Source organism: Neoarius graeffei, chromosome 6, assembly GCF_027579695.1.
Source record: "Neoarius graeffei isolate fNeoGra1 chromosome 6, fNeoGra1.pri, whole genome shotgun sequence".
Classification (NCBI taxonomy): Eukaryota; Metazoa; Chordata; class Actinopteri; order Siluriformes; family Ariidae; genus Neoarius; species Neoarius graeffei.
In genome coordinates this window covers 45,692,205-45,708,107 of record NC_083574.1, presented here as the reverse complement: position 1 = coordinate 45,708,107, position 15,903 = coordinate 45,692,205, and the positions used below count along the sequence as shown (strand labels likewise).

The window sequence follows — 15,903 nt, the reverse complement described above, 5'->3', positions numbered from 1 at the left end:
CAACCTGCAAGGCAAACTGCAGGAGAGAAAGTTGGCTGTGTTGACAGGTCTCAAGGTAAGCGTGAAAGCCCAAAGATATCTGCCCCCCTGCAGGGAAATATAATTTAAAAATAGGCCTACACTATACCATCTTTGTGCACAATACAATAATGAAATCAAATTGAAGGCTGAGCAGTTAAAATAAAAGAGGAAAATGATCAGGGAGTAAAGGCTAAGGAAAAAAAAGATAAGTTTTTAGACAGTAAGTGAAATATTTCTAGCCATTAGCCTATTTGTGCTCATTTTGATATGGCTTACAGCTAAAGAAAATCCCAAATTCAGCATCTCACGAAATTAGAATATTGTAATTTAACCAGGTATTAGGCTACTTTTGGCAGTGTGGGCAGGTGCCAAGTCCTGCTGGATGAATGAAATCAGCATCTCCATAAAGTTTGTCGGCATCTCCATAAAGCATAATTCTTCCTACTTTGCCCTAACATTAGGCTTAGGTTATACATAGTGTGTGGAAATAAACATGAAACATTAGCCAATAAAGTGATTTGAAACTTATTTATTTGTTAAGAATTTGGAAAATTAGGAAATTATTCTCTTTTATAGGTGAAGAATCTTCTGAGCGCCCTTGATGATCCACGAAAGGCAGCGGAATTTCGCAACACTGTCTGCGCCTTTTACGAGTGTTGCATTTCATACTTGAAGGAATGGGGAGCTCCGTTTAAGGAGACAGAGGTCCTCTCCTGGACTCTCCTCAACACTGTCCCTCAATGGGATGAGGTTGAATTGTCCCTCCAGTACGTGTCGTCAAGATTGCATCAATGTCACATTGACAAGACCCAGCTGTTTGATGAGACGTCATCTGTGCGGCTATATACCACTGAGAAGGTGGCTCAGTGGAGCGCTGATGGCAAGCCAACGGATGAGCGCTGGGCGGAGATGTTCGCACACTTCAAGAGTAGGGAGATTCCTTACAGCAATGTCAGCCAGCTTTGCCAGTTTGCCATGTGCCTACCTGGCACCAATGCTCCAGTTGAGCGAATATTTTCACTCATGAGCAACACCTGGACTGACGAGAGGAATCGCATGACCGTGCCTCCTCTCAAAGCCTTGCTCATTACCCGGGCCAATTTCGACGATACTTGCTCGCAGTTTCACAGCAGGCTCTCGGGCAATAAAGTGCTACTGGAGCAAATTCACTCATCATGTAAATATATGCAATAAAATGGCATCTTCTTTAGGGTGGGTGGGTTGGGTGGCTGTGTTTCTGAAACATTTTTTGTTGTCTTTCATCTGTTTCATCTGTCTTTAATCTGTATCACAGATTGTCTTGACTTGTTTGATGCTGTTGTAAATTCAGGGTTCACGTTTTCAAAATAGTTAATAGCCTACACTGGTTAAGATTAAACAGAGGCATTTTGGGTAAAGGTTCGGAGGTGACAGTGATTAGGCTCATACGCTCATTCCTGTTACAATGCATAGCCTATTGTTTAAAAAAAAAAGTTCATCGCATAAAATGTTGATGTTAATATGCAAGCAATGCATTTTCTTGGCGTTTTCACAAAGGTGAAATAAATCAGTTGAAATTTAGGCTATTGGCCTATTCCCTATCATCACATCTGTTGTCTGATTTTCTTACTTTAACTGAATTGTGATAGAAGTACATGTAGATAACAAGAAAATACTTGATTATTCTCTGAAATGTTGATAAAAGAGAGCCTCTACAAAATGATAAAAGCATGTGTCTGAGCCGGCGCATGTTTACATCAAAACGCGTGTGCGTGCACGAGTATCACGGTCACGTGCAAAGTGTCCCGGTTTTAGACTCGGGAAATCTGGTCACCCTAGTCATATTTTTAATTAATTCATTTATTTGTTTCTATATGCATTTGACATTTTGTTTGTCTTTTTTGGTGCCTTATTTCTGACTAGTGATTGAAAATTTTACGAGTAGGTTTTCAGACCTACACACCCCACAGACGATGGTTTGTTGCTGTCGTTTTTGTTGTTGTTTGGTCTGTTTAATTATGCACAATGTGAAACTAAACCAAACTCATTAGCAATCAAACCAATAGTATTAATTCTGCTCTAATTCATACTCAGCAAAATGACTAACAGGTGTGAAAGCTTCAAGACATGATGGTGTCTTCTGTTTTGTCCTTGTTAGTAACAAGTAAAAAAAAAAAAGCTCGTAATTGTTTATCTAATTAATAATGCACTTGACTCACATTCTTTGTTGAGTTGTTAAGCTGATTTGCACTGTATGACACATTATTATAAACTAAATACTGTATTTATGGCGTTGCAAAGCTAAAAAAGTACTTGCAGCCACATCAAAGCCAGATTTTTTTTTTTTCATAAGCGCATTATTCTATGCACACATCAGCCTCAGGTATGTTTAAAGGTAGAACTGGACATTAAAAGTGATTTGGATGATAATATACTCTGACCTACAGACCTCTAGATTATATGTCTGGGCATACATCTTTCTGAATGAATGCATTTTCTTAAAACAGCTGCCTGAACTTACAAACCTATCCACTTTCCCTGTGAGCTTTCAGAATCAAATCCTGTGTGATTGTGTGAACGGTGACAGATGCTTGTATGAAGTCTGTCAGAAAGCTGGGGCTCAATGGGAGACAGATGGACAACACATGACAGTGCGAACTATAACGATGAGTTAATAGACAGATGATTCTTCTTTCCACAAATCTCTCAGAAGTCACATCAGATGCTGATGGATGGGCTGTCTTGGCATGTTTACATTTTACTGCTTGTAAAATCACTGACTGCTGCAGATGTTTTCAATGCACAGCTTTTTATTGCTTATACAAAAGGTGCAGGTGTAACACTGGATGTTTATCTGGCATTAAAGGAATACTTCAACATTGTTCACGCTCGTCTCTGTCAAGACCATCTGTATTGCATGTGTGATTACGATGGGTAAGGATTTCCTGTACTGAGAAAATAACAGAAAACCTGTTGATTTTTTACTTACTCAGTATGGAAGTCTAAGGGTAATTGTTAAATAAGTGTTTCAAATACATGAGTATACATTTACCAACCACTTCAGTAGAAGATCCAGTACCCCTCATCCATCCATTATCTGTAACTGTTTATCCTGTGCAGGGTCGCAGGCAAGCTGGAGCCTATCCCAGCTGACTATGGATGAGAGGCGGGGTACACCCTGGACAAGTTCTCCAGATCATCGCTGGGCTGACATATGAACACAAACAACCATTCACACCTACGGTCAATTTAGAGCCACCAATTAGCCTAACCTGCATGTCTTTGGACTGTGGGGGAAACCGGAGCACCCAGAGGAAACCCACACAGACACGGGGAGAACATGCAAACTCCGCACAGAAAGGCCCCAGTCAGCCACTGGGCTTGAGCCCAAAATTTTCTTGCTGTGAGGCGACAGTGCTAACCACTACACCACCATGCTGCCCACTGCCCCTCATGATTCATGAAATTATCCATTCAGCCAATCATGTGGCATTAGCCCAAAGCATAATATCATGCAAGTGCAGCTTAAGAACTTCAGTTAACACTCACATGAAATGGTAGAGTTCTGAAAAAAAAATAGATCTCAAGGATTTTGATCGTGGTTGGTGCCAGAGAGCTTGGTTTGAATATTTTGGAAACTACTGATCTCCTGTTGGGGGTGGCACGGTGGTGTAGTGGTTAGCGCTGTCGCCTCACAGCAAGAAGGTCCGGGTTCGAGCCCCGTGGCCGACGAGGGCCTTTCTGTGCGGAGTTTGCATGTTCTCCCCGTGTCCGCGTGGGTTTCCTCCGGGTGCTCCGGTTTCCCCCACAGTCCAAAGACATGCAGGTTAGGTTAACTGGTGACTCTAAATTGACCGTAGGTGTGAATGTGAGTGTGAATGGTTGTCTGTGTCTATGTGTCAGCCCTGTGATGGCCTGGCGACTTGTCCAGGGTGTACCCCGCCTTTCGCCCGTAGTCAGCTGGGATAGGCTCCAGCTTGCCTGCGACCCTGTAGAACAGGATAAAGCGGCTAGAGATAATGAGATGAGATGAGATGAGATGAGATGATCTCCTGTTATTTTCATGCACAACAGTGGTTCTGTGGATGGAACCACCTTGTTAGTGAGAAGAAAATGGCTAGACAGAATGGTTCAAGCTGATAGAATGGCTATGGCAACTCAAATGAAAACACTTTACAGCCATGGTGAGTAGAAAAGCATCTCAATACTCAAAACACATCAAACCTTCAAGTGAATGACCTACAAGAGCAGAAGATCACATCAGGTTCCACTCCTGTAAGCCATGCAGAGGAATCTGAGGTTACAGTGGGCAGTTGAAGATTGGAAAAACATTGTCTGGTCTTTTGTAGAGATACTTCCAAGAGAACACCAGTTTCTGAAATACTCAGACCAACCCAAAAGTACAACTGATGCAATCTAGCTAACAATGAAGATCTTGGGATAAAACATAATTCCAATGAAAGCTTTTCCTATGTAGTTTTGTCTAATTATGAGCACTGAAGAAATTGGATTTTGTGGTATCAGTGGGCAATCAGGACTATGTTGGTAACACATAACCACAAATGCATTTGAAGATTTAGAGCTTAATGTACAAACACCTTTGACTGGAAAAACCATGAAAACCTTCTACCAATATATACTGTACTTTACTGATAGACTTCAACAACATCCCATAGACTTCCATTATAAGTAAGTTTAGAATCAAAATGTTTCTCCATTTATGCCTCAATAGTCCATGATTCCGACAGAAATCCGGAGTGGAGTCCCTAAGACGGCTGGATGGCACATTGTGTCACCTTCCGTTAACTCCTGCAGCTGTGCTGGTACCAAACTGTATTGGTTCACCCTTTCCATTGGATCCTACCAGCAATGCCAAGAGGGGGAGCTTGACATTTGGGCAGCTCAAGTTCTCCACAGTCCTTGCCCAAGCTTTAGTGCCCTGGAGAGTTGACACAACATGGGAAGTGACAGTTGCCAGTTGATGAGAAGAGAACCAGAAGGAATCCAAGGGCAGTCTCAATAAGAGCACCTTTGTCTGCAGACAGTGTGGAAGAGACTGTCACTCTAGAGTGGGTCTGCATAGCCACTCTAGAAGGTGCTCTTCCAACTCCTAGTGCTATACCATCGTCTCCCGAGACCAGACGGATGCCGACAACAACAACAAAAAAAGTCCATGATAATTGACATATACATGAAACTGCAATTGATATAGACTAGGTTGAAGAACTTTAAGTGGTTAGTGGTGCCCAAAGGACACAGCTCTGCTTTATTTATTTCCATTCCCATTTCAGTGTGTCACTCTCAGTACATCAACTTTTGAACCTGTCCTCAACATTTATATTTCATACCTACCAAGGCACAAGGACAACATGAGTGATAAGGAAGTTGACAAAGAAGAATGCCAGTGGAAAGAAGAAAGCCAGTGTTCTTTAGTTATTTTTAGTCTGAGAGGATATTGCCACCACCTTTTCATCTTTGTATCTTCACTTGAAGTAGATTACAGCTTTGACAGCCCAAGTGATGCATGCAGAATTTCAATGGCCGAGGCAAATATCCTAACATCTGCCCTCGAGCGCATCTCCCACATGATGTGTTCTGATGGAGAGAGTGGTTAGCGTCTTTCCCAGCTGATCATGCTCTTGATCATCCTGACAGCTCATTCAACTGAATTTTGAGGGGGTCATGAGAATCTGCACTCTTGTGTACAAGTACGCATCTGGATTTGGGATGTTGCAGTGTGCTGCAGAAGCCACGTGGCCTCCACAGTTACACGCTCAGGAATTTCATTAGTCCCTTTAGCTCTCTGGAGCTGTGAGGATTAGAAGTCATTTGGAAAGGAGTGAGATGCCATGCTACAGCTGCTTCTCCTTGTAGAGGAAAGCATGTGTTACAGCTTCTATGTCAGAACCACAGCAACACAAAAAGGCATAAGCTCAAAGAAAGGGCTTAATAAAGGTATATGTACGAGGGAAGATCCTTGTCCTTTGTCTCTGATTGGGATGAATTGGGGCGAAGGATCAAGATGTTCCGAGGTGCACTACTTGATTGTATTTGAGTGTGTGTTAGGACTAGGACTGTTTTGGCCTCTAGAGGCCGCTGTTATTTCCTTTTCATGTCGTGTTTATTTTGGCCTCTAGAGGCCGCCACTGTTCCTGTGTTTTGTGTTTGTGTTAATTGCCTAATTATCTTCACCTGTGTCCTTAATTAGTTTGTCTATTTATACCCCTGAGTTCAGTCCTCTTGTCACGGAGTCTTTGTGCTGTTATGTTTATCTCCAGTTTCCTTTGTACTGTGTTTTTTGATCTTCCTAGCTTTTGTATTTTTGCACTTTGCTTTTCTTTTGGATTATACTCTTTGGTTTTTTTGTTGTCTTTTGTTTTGCCCTGTATATAGTGTATATAGTTTAAATAAACCTTTTGATTCTTTTTCTACTTCCGCCTCACGCCTCTGCATTTGAGTCATCCCCCTGGTGGCCTAGTGGGGGTTTGCTGGATTATCACACCAACGAACCAGGTTCGAATCCCAGCAAAACCCTAACAGAAAGACTCCGTCATGACCGACTCAGCAGAGGCTGCTTCAACTGTCTACCCGGCCAACCTTCAGGGAATTATGGCAGCTTTGACACGCTTCGGAGCGACCATGGACGCTCATGGACGTACGCTCACCAGCCAACGTGAGGCCCTCGCTCGCCACGAGGAACTGCTTCAGCAAATTGGGAAAACCCTGGCACAGCTGACATCTCTGCCTGCATCTCCTGCTCCTGATCCAGTTCCTGCTCCTGATCCAGCTCCCACTCCTGCTCCAGTGCCTCCTGCAATGCTGCCTTCTTCACCTCGCGAACCCAGCCTTCCTGCACCACAGAGGTATGACGGCAAGCACAGTGAGTGCCGAGAGTTCCTTACCCAGTGTCAACTCACCTTTGAGCTTCAGCCTACCACCTACACTACGGATCGCCGCAAGATTGCCTTTGTGATCACCTTATTAGCTGGTAAGGCGCGAGCCTGGGCTACTGCTATCTGGCAAAGACAGGGACCTGAGTGCTTTGATTTCCAGCTGTTTTCTGAAGAGATGCTTCGGGTCTTCGATCAGGCAGACATCAGTACCGACGCAGCCCGAAAGCTCATGTCCATCCGGCAAGGAGGAAGCGTCGCAGATTACGCCATCTCGTTCCGAACACTCGCAGCAGTAAGTGGATGGAACGAGACTGCCCTGGTGTCAGCCTTCCACCATGGTCTGTCTGACCCCATCAAGGACGGTCTGGCCTCTATTGGATGCCCAAGTGACCTCGAAACCCTCATCTCACATGCTATTCGTCTGGACAACAGGATGAGAGAACGCCACCAAGCCTTGAGCCCCCCCAGCCTCCCTACCTCTACCTGGAGACCGTCTACCTCCTTCAGTGACTGTCCAGAACCCATGCAAGTGGGTCGTACTCGCCTCTCCGCATCTGAGAGGGAGCGCAGAAGGAGGGACAAGTGCTGCATCTACTGTGGCAAGCCTGGTCACTTCCGAGCATCATGTCCCGAACTCTTGGGAAAAGGACCGCCCCGTCCAGCCGAGGGAGGGTTGTGACGGGGCCTACCCTCTCTCCCGGACTCCCTGGCCAAGGAATCTACATCCCGGTCTCCATCTCCTGGGGTGAGTCTGTCCACTCTTGTCAAGCTTTGATAGACTCAGGGGCGGCTGGGAACTTTATGGATATTCACTTCGCCCAAAGCATCAATATTCCGACTGCACCTCTTGAAGTCCCACTGTCTGTGTCTGCCCTCGATGGCCAAGCGTTAGGTGATGGAAGAGTCACCCAAGTTACTTCTCCTGTTTTCCTCCAGTCTCAAGGTCACAAGGAAGAAATATCCCTGCACCTGATTCCTTCACCTGAGTTCCCAGTTATTCTAGGCCTTCCTTGGCTTACTCGCCACAACCCTCGCATAGACTGGGTAACAAGCCAGGTTGTGGAATGGGGCCCTGCATGCCATGCCTCTTGTCTGCTCTCTAGCTCTCCTGTGTCTCCTGCCGAGCCCCCTGATCTCACCGAGTTATCTCAAGTTCCCACAGAGTACTGGGATCTCAAGGAGGTATTCAGCAAGAGCAGGGCCGCCGTTCTTCCTCCGCACCGGGCCTACGACTGTGCCATCGACTTGCTCCCTGGGACTACCCCTCCTCGTGGCAGACTGTTTTCACTCTCTCAGCCAGAACGCAAGGCCATGGAGGAATACCTCAAAGATGCCCTGGTCTCTGGGTTTATTCGACCCTCCACTTCACCTGCTGGAGCCGGCTTCTTCTTTGTCGGCAAGAAGGATGGGGGGCTCCGACCATGTATTGATTACAGGGGCCTGAATAAGATCACTGTGCGCAACCGATATCCCCTTCCGCTGATGTCCACAGCTTTCGACCTGCTCCAAGGCGCCACCGTCTTCACCAAGTTGGACCTACGGAACGCATACCACCTCATCCGTATCCGACAGGGAGACGAGTGGAAGACTGCCTTTAACACCCCGTCTGGGCACTACGAATACCAGGTGATGCCCTTCGGACTCACCAACGCACCAGCTGTTTTTCAGGCCCTAATCAACGACGTCTTAAGGGACATGATTAACCTATACGTTTTTGTCTACCTCGACGACATCCTTATCTTTTCCAAGACCGTGCAGGAGCACCGCCACCATGTCCGCCAGGTTCTCCAGAGGCTGCTACAGAACAATCTGTTCGCCAAGGCCCAGAAATGCGAATTTCATGTTCCCGAGGTCTCCTTTCTGGGATTTATTGTACGGACAGGCCAACTCCAAATGGACCCTGCCAAGACCCTGGCCGTCCGGGATTGGCCTACTCCCAAGTCCGTTAAGGAGGTTCAGCGGTTCTTAGGATTCGCTAACTTCTACCGCAAGTTCATCAGGAACTTCAGTTCTGTGGCAGCACCCATGTCTGACCTCACCAAAGGGACAGGTGGATCTTATGGCTGGTCTCCTCAGGCAGAAAAGGCGTTCAAAGACCTCAAGGACCGCTTCTGCACGGCACCCATTCTGGTTCTCCCGGACACCTCCCAACCATTCATCGTGGAGGTGGACGCCTCGGACAGTGGTGTCGGCGCGGTGCTCTCTCAACGTTCGGAAGGAAAGCTGCACCCCTGCGCTTACTTCTCCCACCGCCTGAGTCCTGCTGAGTCCCGGTACGATGTGGGGGATCGAGAACTGCTAGCGGTCAAACTGGCCCTTGAGGAGTGGAGGCACTGGCTGGAGGGAGCACAACATCCATTCCTGGTTTGGACTGACCACAAGAACCTGGAGTACCTCCAGCAAGCCAAGAGACTGAACCCTCGACAGGCTAGGTGGGCCCTGTTTTTCAGTCGGTTTGACTTCACCCTCTCATACCGCCCCGGCTCCAAGAACACCAAACCTGACGCACTGTCCAGACTGTTCTCTGCCACTAACAGGGAGAATGAAGTCGGGCCTATTATCCCTGTGTCCCGGATTGTGGCCCCTGTCCGCTGGGGTATTGAGGAGGCTGTCCGACGAGCCCAACGCCAGGACCCCGGTCCTGGGACGGGGCCACCAGGCCTCTTGTACGTCCCACATCAAGCCCGGGCCAAGGTTCTCCAGTGGGGTCACTCTTCCCCTCTCACCGCCCACCCGGGAGCTCGGAGGACCCTGGACTTCCTGAAAAGACGCTTCTGGTGGCCTAACATGGAGAAGGAAGTAAGGTCATTTGTCCTGTCCTGTGAGGTTTGCACCAGAACCAAGAACCCACGACAGCGTCCCCAGGGTCTCCTGCATCCTCTGACCATTCCCCGGCGTCCCTGGTCCCACGTGGCAGTCGACTTTATCACGGGTCTCCCTGAGTCACAAGGTAACACGGTCATTTTGGTCTTAGTTGACAGATTCTCCAAGGCCTGCCGCTTCATACCACTGTGCAAACTCCCCTCTGCTCTTGAAACTGCGAAACTTTTGTTTAATCATGTCTTCCGAGTCTTTGGTCTTCCACAGGACATCGTCTCAGACCGAGGGCCCCAGTTCTCCTCCCGAGTGTGGCACGGGTTCTGCAAGGTCATCGGAGCCACTGCCAGCCTCTCCTCTGGGTTTCACCCACAGTCCAATGGTCAGACGGAGAGGCTCAACCAGGACCTGGAAACCACCCTGCGAGGCCTGGCTATGGATAACCCGACATCGTGGAGCACCTGGCTGCCATGGGCGGAGTACGCCCACAACACCCTGCAGTCATCGGCCACCAAGCTGTCGCCATTCCAGTGCCAATTCGGGTTCCAGCCACCTCTGTTCCCGGACCAGGAGGAGGACGCGGGGGTGCCCTCGGTCAACCAATATGTGAGACGGTGTCGCAAGACCTGGAGCAAGGTCAGGAAGACCCTCATACAGACCTCCAGAACCAACCAGACTCAGGCCAACCGCCATAGAAGACCTGCACACGCTTTCCGCCCTGGGCAGCGTGTTTGGCTGTCCACTAAGGACCTTCCACTGCGGGTGGAGAACCGCAAGCTTGCTCCTCGCTACATTGGCCCCTTCAAGGTGGTGCGCAGGGTGAACCCTGTCTCCTACCGGCTCCAGTTGCCCCGGACTCTGAGGATCAACCCCACTTTCCATGTTTCCCTGTTACGGCCCGTACTGACGTCTACGTATGCCCCTGCCCCTAGGAACCCCCCACCCCCCCGCATCTTCCAGGGGCAGACTGTGTTCACTGTGAATCGCCTGCTTGACTCCCGCCGGGTCCGCGGCGGGTTGCAATATCTGGTGGACTGGGAGGGCTATGGTCCTGAGGAGCGCTGCTGGGTTCCTGCTCGGGATGCCCTTGATAAAGAACTATGTCGGGACTTCCATTCGGCCCATCCGGATCGCCCTGGGAACGTCAGGAGACGCTCCTAGAGGGGGGGGTCCTGTTAGGACTAGGACTGTTTTGGCCTCTAGAGGCCGCTGTTATTTCCTTTTCATGTCGTGTTTATTTTGGCCTCTAGAGGCCGCCACTGTTCCTGTGTTTTGTGTTTGTGTTAATTGCCTAATTATCTTCACCTGTGTCCTTAATTAGTTTGTCTATTTATACCCCTGAGTTCAGTCCTCTTGTCACGGAGTCTTTGTGCTGTTATGTTTATCTCCAGTTTCCTTTGTACTGTGTTTTTTGATCTTCCTAGCTTTTGTATTTTTGCACTTTGCTTTTCTTTTGGATTATACTCTTTGGTTTTTTTGTTGTCTTTTGTTTTGCCCTGTATATAGTGTATATAGTTTAAATAAACCTTTTGATTCTTTTTCTACTTCCGCCTCACGCCTCTGCATTTGAGTCATCCCCCTGGTGGCCTAGTGGGGGTTTGCTGGATTATCACACCAACGAACCAGGTTCGAATCCCAGCAAAACCCTAACAGTGTGTGAACATGCTGACAAGCGTACATCCTGTGTTTTTGGTTTGGTTCAGTTCAGTGCCTCAGTTCAACATCCAAGGCAATGTTACTGCACAGCAGATAAATATAAACAACTGTATAACGACAGAAGTAGCTGAAATAAGTAGCATTGTTATGCACTCGAGATGGTCAGCGTAGCATTGCAATGATTGTCACATCTTACAGAACACAATTTCACAATTCAGAAATCCAATAAAGCAAAGGCGTTACTCCAGAAATAATAATAGACCCGTATTTGTAGGAGTGGAAACACAGTCACACATAGAAACAAGCGTGAACAGACTCCTATGTAACTGAGCTCTTTTTTATTTGTTCACTATGGATTTTTTCCCCCACAGGGGAGATCTATCATCGCTAATGTCAGATGGAAAAAGAATTGTGTATAGCTCTGGGGTTCTCAGGGTCAGATCCGGACTTGCCTTGCGGTGCAGGCAGAAATTGTACCGCTCAAGCAGAAACGTTGGCAAATCACCTTTCTGCTGCATCTTTCACTAAGCCAGCAAAAGTGTAGATGACTTTTGCTACAAGGTCTTGCGTGTGTGTGTGTGTGTGTGTGTGTGTGTGTGTGTGTGTGTGTGTGTGCGCGCACATGTATTATAATAATAATAATAATAATAACATTATTATTATTATTATTATTATTATTATTATTATTAAGTATGAATCCACACATATTACATCACCAAATATGAACAAATGTCTTGGCTTATTTGGTGATTGGTCCTAATTATCATGTATCCCATATAGATAAGATATCAATTTGCATAATGTGGATTTAACGAGGCACTAATGACCTTGACAGGAGGCTAATGGACCAGAGCAGTGTGTGTGTACAGAGGGAGGTGGCTTGCTTTGGTGTGTGTTTCCACATGGCTACTGTGAGACAGTATGTGAGCTAGTATGTGAGTCAGTGTGTGAGCCAGAATCCTTCCATTACACCACACTTTGATGCGCTAAACTCTGCATGCTGCAAGCTTTCCTTCTAATTGCGGCTGGGTACAGTATAAAGAGACAATGAGGATACGTGCGTGCATGTGTTCCCACAAGGAGTGTTTACATCAACTTCTCTCTGAATTCAAATTAAAGTCACACTCAGCTGGATTGTGGTATCATCTGTATAAATCATTATGCTTTTTTGTTGCCACCTACTTATATAAAAAAGAAATCCACTGTAGCGGGCTACATGGCGTGAACTTTATAGCTTTGCTACTGCTCATGCTGGAACGGAAAAGATTTCATCAGTGAATAACAAATGAATTTGCAAACAGCTCAGCAGCAAGAGAGAGAGTTATTTGTGCCCAGAGCAGCATGATGGTAATCTCACGCTAGCTTGTTTCTCAAAGACAAGCTTGTCCTCATGTATATGACCATATTTCCTCTGGAAATGTTGGGATAAAATGATGATAGGTAGAGACGCATTGCGGGAGATGTGTTTTTGTTGCAGGAAGAGAGAGAGGAAATGGCAAGGTTAATCGCCCGTGAGAGGAGTAATATCCTACATGTAGGATAGGAATCTGAGTAAGCGTCCTGGATTACATGAGTGGGCCAACAAACTCTTCCATCCATCCATTATCTTTACCACTTATCCATCAGGGTCGTGGGGGAAGCTGGAGCCAATCCCAGCTGACTTTGGGGAGTGTATATGATTTTTCTGAAGAAAAGAACAAGTTACATTACATTAATGGTATTTAGCAGACGCTGTTATCCAGAGCAACGTACAACGCACCTAGAGCAGGCCAGGGAGCAGTTGATGGTTAGTTACCTTGCTCAAGGGCACTTCAGCTATTCCTGCTGGTCCAGGGAATCACACCAGCAACCTTTTGGTCCCAAAGCTGCTTCTGTAATCATTAGGCCAAGTTGTCTTCTAATCTCTGGTAATATACAAATGGTTTTTGTTTTTCAATGTTTATTTCTTGTATGTGTATGTGTGTGTAAGAAATGTGTGCAAGAGCTGTGAACCATTTTTCTGAATGTAGCTGGCTTACTTTGTTACCACTAGAGCTTTAATTTATTTAAATTATATAAATTAATCTATCATTGAGAGGTGTATCACTTTAATCTCTCTCTCTCTCTCTCTCTCTCTCTCTCTCTCTCACACACACACACACACACTGCAAAAAATGGGATCTTCATCTCATTATCTCTAGCCGCTTTATCCTGTTCTACAGGGTCGCAGGCAAGCTGGAGCCTATCCCAGTTGACTACGGGCGAAAGGCGGGGTACACCCTGGACAAGTCGCCAGGTCATCACAGGGCTGACACATAGACACAGACAACCATTCACACTCACATTCACACCTACGCTCAATTTAGAGTCACCAGTTAACCTAACCTGCATGTCTTTGGACTGTGGGGGAAACCGGAGCACCCGGAGGAAACCCACGCGGACACGGGGAGAACATGCAAACTCCACACAGAAAGGCCCTCGTCGGCCGCTGGGCTCGAACCCGGACCTTCTTGCTGTGAGGCGACAGTGCTCATTTTTCACATTAAATATAAAAAAGTTATTTCAAGTTTCAAAATGCCACAATCCATAAATATATCTGAGTTTTTATGAAGTTTAGCTTCAGGCATTCAATGTAAAAAGCTGTTGACATAGGTAAATGTGAATGCTGTTACTCAAGCTATCCATGTTTCTCTTCACTCGACATACCTTTCTGTGTAGTTTCAGCTTGTGTAGTTGTGTTATTGCCACATGTACTTTCATTGTGTCAGTAGAAAAGGAGCACATCACTGCTTTGGGTAATGTTCACATCAAACATCAGAATTGGAAAAAAAATATGGTCTCAGTCATTTCAACCATGGCATGGTGGTTGGTGCCAGATGGCCTGCTTTCAGAAACTGCTGATCTCTTGGAACTTTCATGCACAACAGTCTTGAGAGTTTACACACAAAATGACAACATGCAAACTCCGCACAGAAAGGCCCTCGTCGGCCACAGGGCTCTAGCCCAGACCTTCTTGCTGTGAGGCAACAGCGCTAACCACTACACCACCGTGCCGCCCCCCACTACACCACCGTGCCACCCCAAAACGAGATCTTAGCAAGTGAAAATATCTTGAAAATAGTTGAAACGATCTAGCATTTCCTGTTAGAAGAGTACAAGACACCAATTCTGAGATTATTAAGCCTAGTTCTAGATTGCAACCAATTATTTCTAAGATGTCTTATCAAGTAAAAATATCTGTCCATGCAGAAAGATAATTTCACTAGTATTAAGTAATTTGCTCCTCAAATTCAGTTTTCAATTTTTTGCACTACACACAGAGAGAGAGAGAGAGAGAGAGAAGCTCTGTCTCATAGAAGTTCACAGTAGTGGTATAAAATTTATGACATATAGACATATAAGTTAAACTCTAAAATATTCCCTAAATGCACATATTGGTGTGAAAGTGTGATAAATTTTCATAGCATAAGGTGTGTTGTTATAAAAGCTAGGGGAAATGTCATTGAGTTTAGTGAGATGTTCCATATAGCATGAAAATATAAGAAAAAATATAGATAATATAACCTTTAAAAAGCCCTTTATCTTGCTCGTCCTGTTTCTAGTCTCCATGCACAGTCAGGATATTTTGTTCCTAACAATTCACACACACACACACACACACACACACGCACAGTGCTCCTGAAGTCATTCTCCAAGTTTGCACTTCAGTGTGTCCTCAAGGGTGCATGTCTATAAAAAATGAACCTTTGAGACACAGTGTCTTTACAAACCCGATGTGTCATTACTCACTAAAATGCTTGTGCTGTGCAGATGCATGACGATGACCAGTCAAACGTTCATCATTTTTCATTTGAAGACAAATGAGGTTCAGAATCAGTTCATCCATTCTTATACGGAAACAGAAACACAAGATCACACTGACAAACACAAATGATGTACTATGGCGAAATCAGATACTCCTAACCTTCTCAGTAGTGTTCATATCAAACAGTGTTGATTGTAGAGGAAATCAGGTATTTCGTCATCCCTAATTTTATTACTTAGTTGATGTTTTTCATTCCGCGTAAGTTGAGAACTTATTGAGTTCTCACTGATAAGTTAAATGCATTCAAATACTCAAATATTAAAGTTTAAATATTCAAATATCTTTTTTCTTGTCACCGTTGCATATTGTGGACTGCTGTCTGCAAAGCCACTGGATTGGCAAAGGATTCTGGGAAAGGGATGAGCAAGGAATCCATTTTGATCGATGGTTTGATCAATGGATAAGAAATATATAGCGCATTCTCTAATTGCGGGTTCATTTCAAGTGTTGACTCTTTTAGTCCTCGTCAGCTCTGTTATCGTTAAACTGCGCAATCCATGAGCAGACTTGATGAAAACAGAGTTGACATTTTCCACCATGTTGTGTCTTAACTCCACACGCAAACCTCAAACTAGTTACCACATGGTGTGTATAAAAACAGAATTTTATGGATTTTAATCATATTATTGTTTTTTTTTTTTTTAATCAGTGAGAGATTCGCTCCAATATCACAATAACAGATTTGATGAATGG

At 45.6% G+C, this 15,903-nt stretch overlaps 1 protein-coding gene across 1 annotated transcript in view; it reads left to right on the top strand.

The window, feature by feature from the left end:
- The window catches only part of cdh13 (cadherin 13, H-cadherin (heart)), a 925,252-nt gene that overhangs the window by 846,057 nt on the left and 63,292 nt on the right, over positions 1-15,903 (top strand). The gene's annotated exons all lie outside the window — the stretch shown is intronic.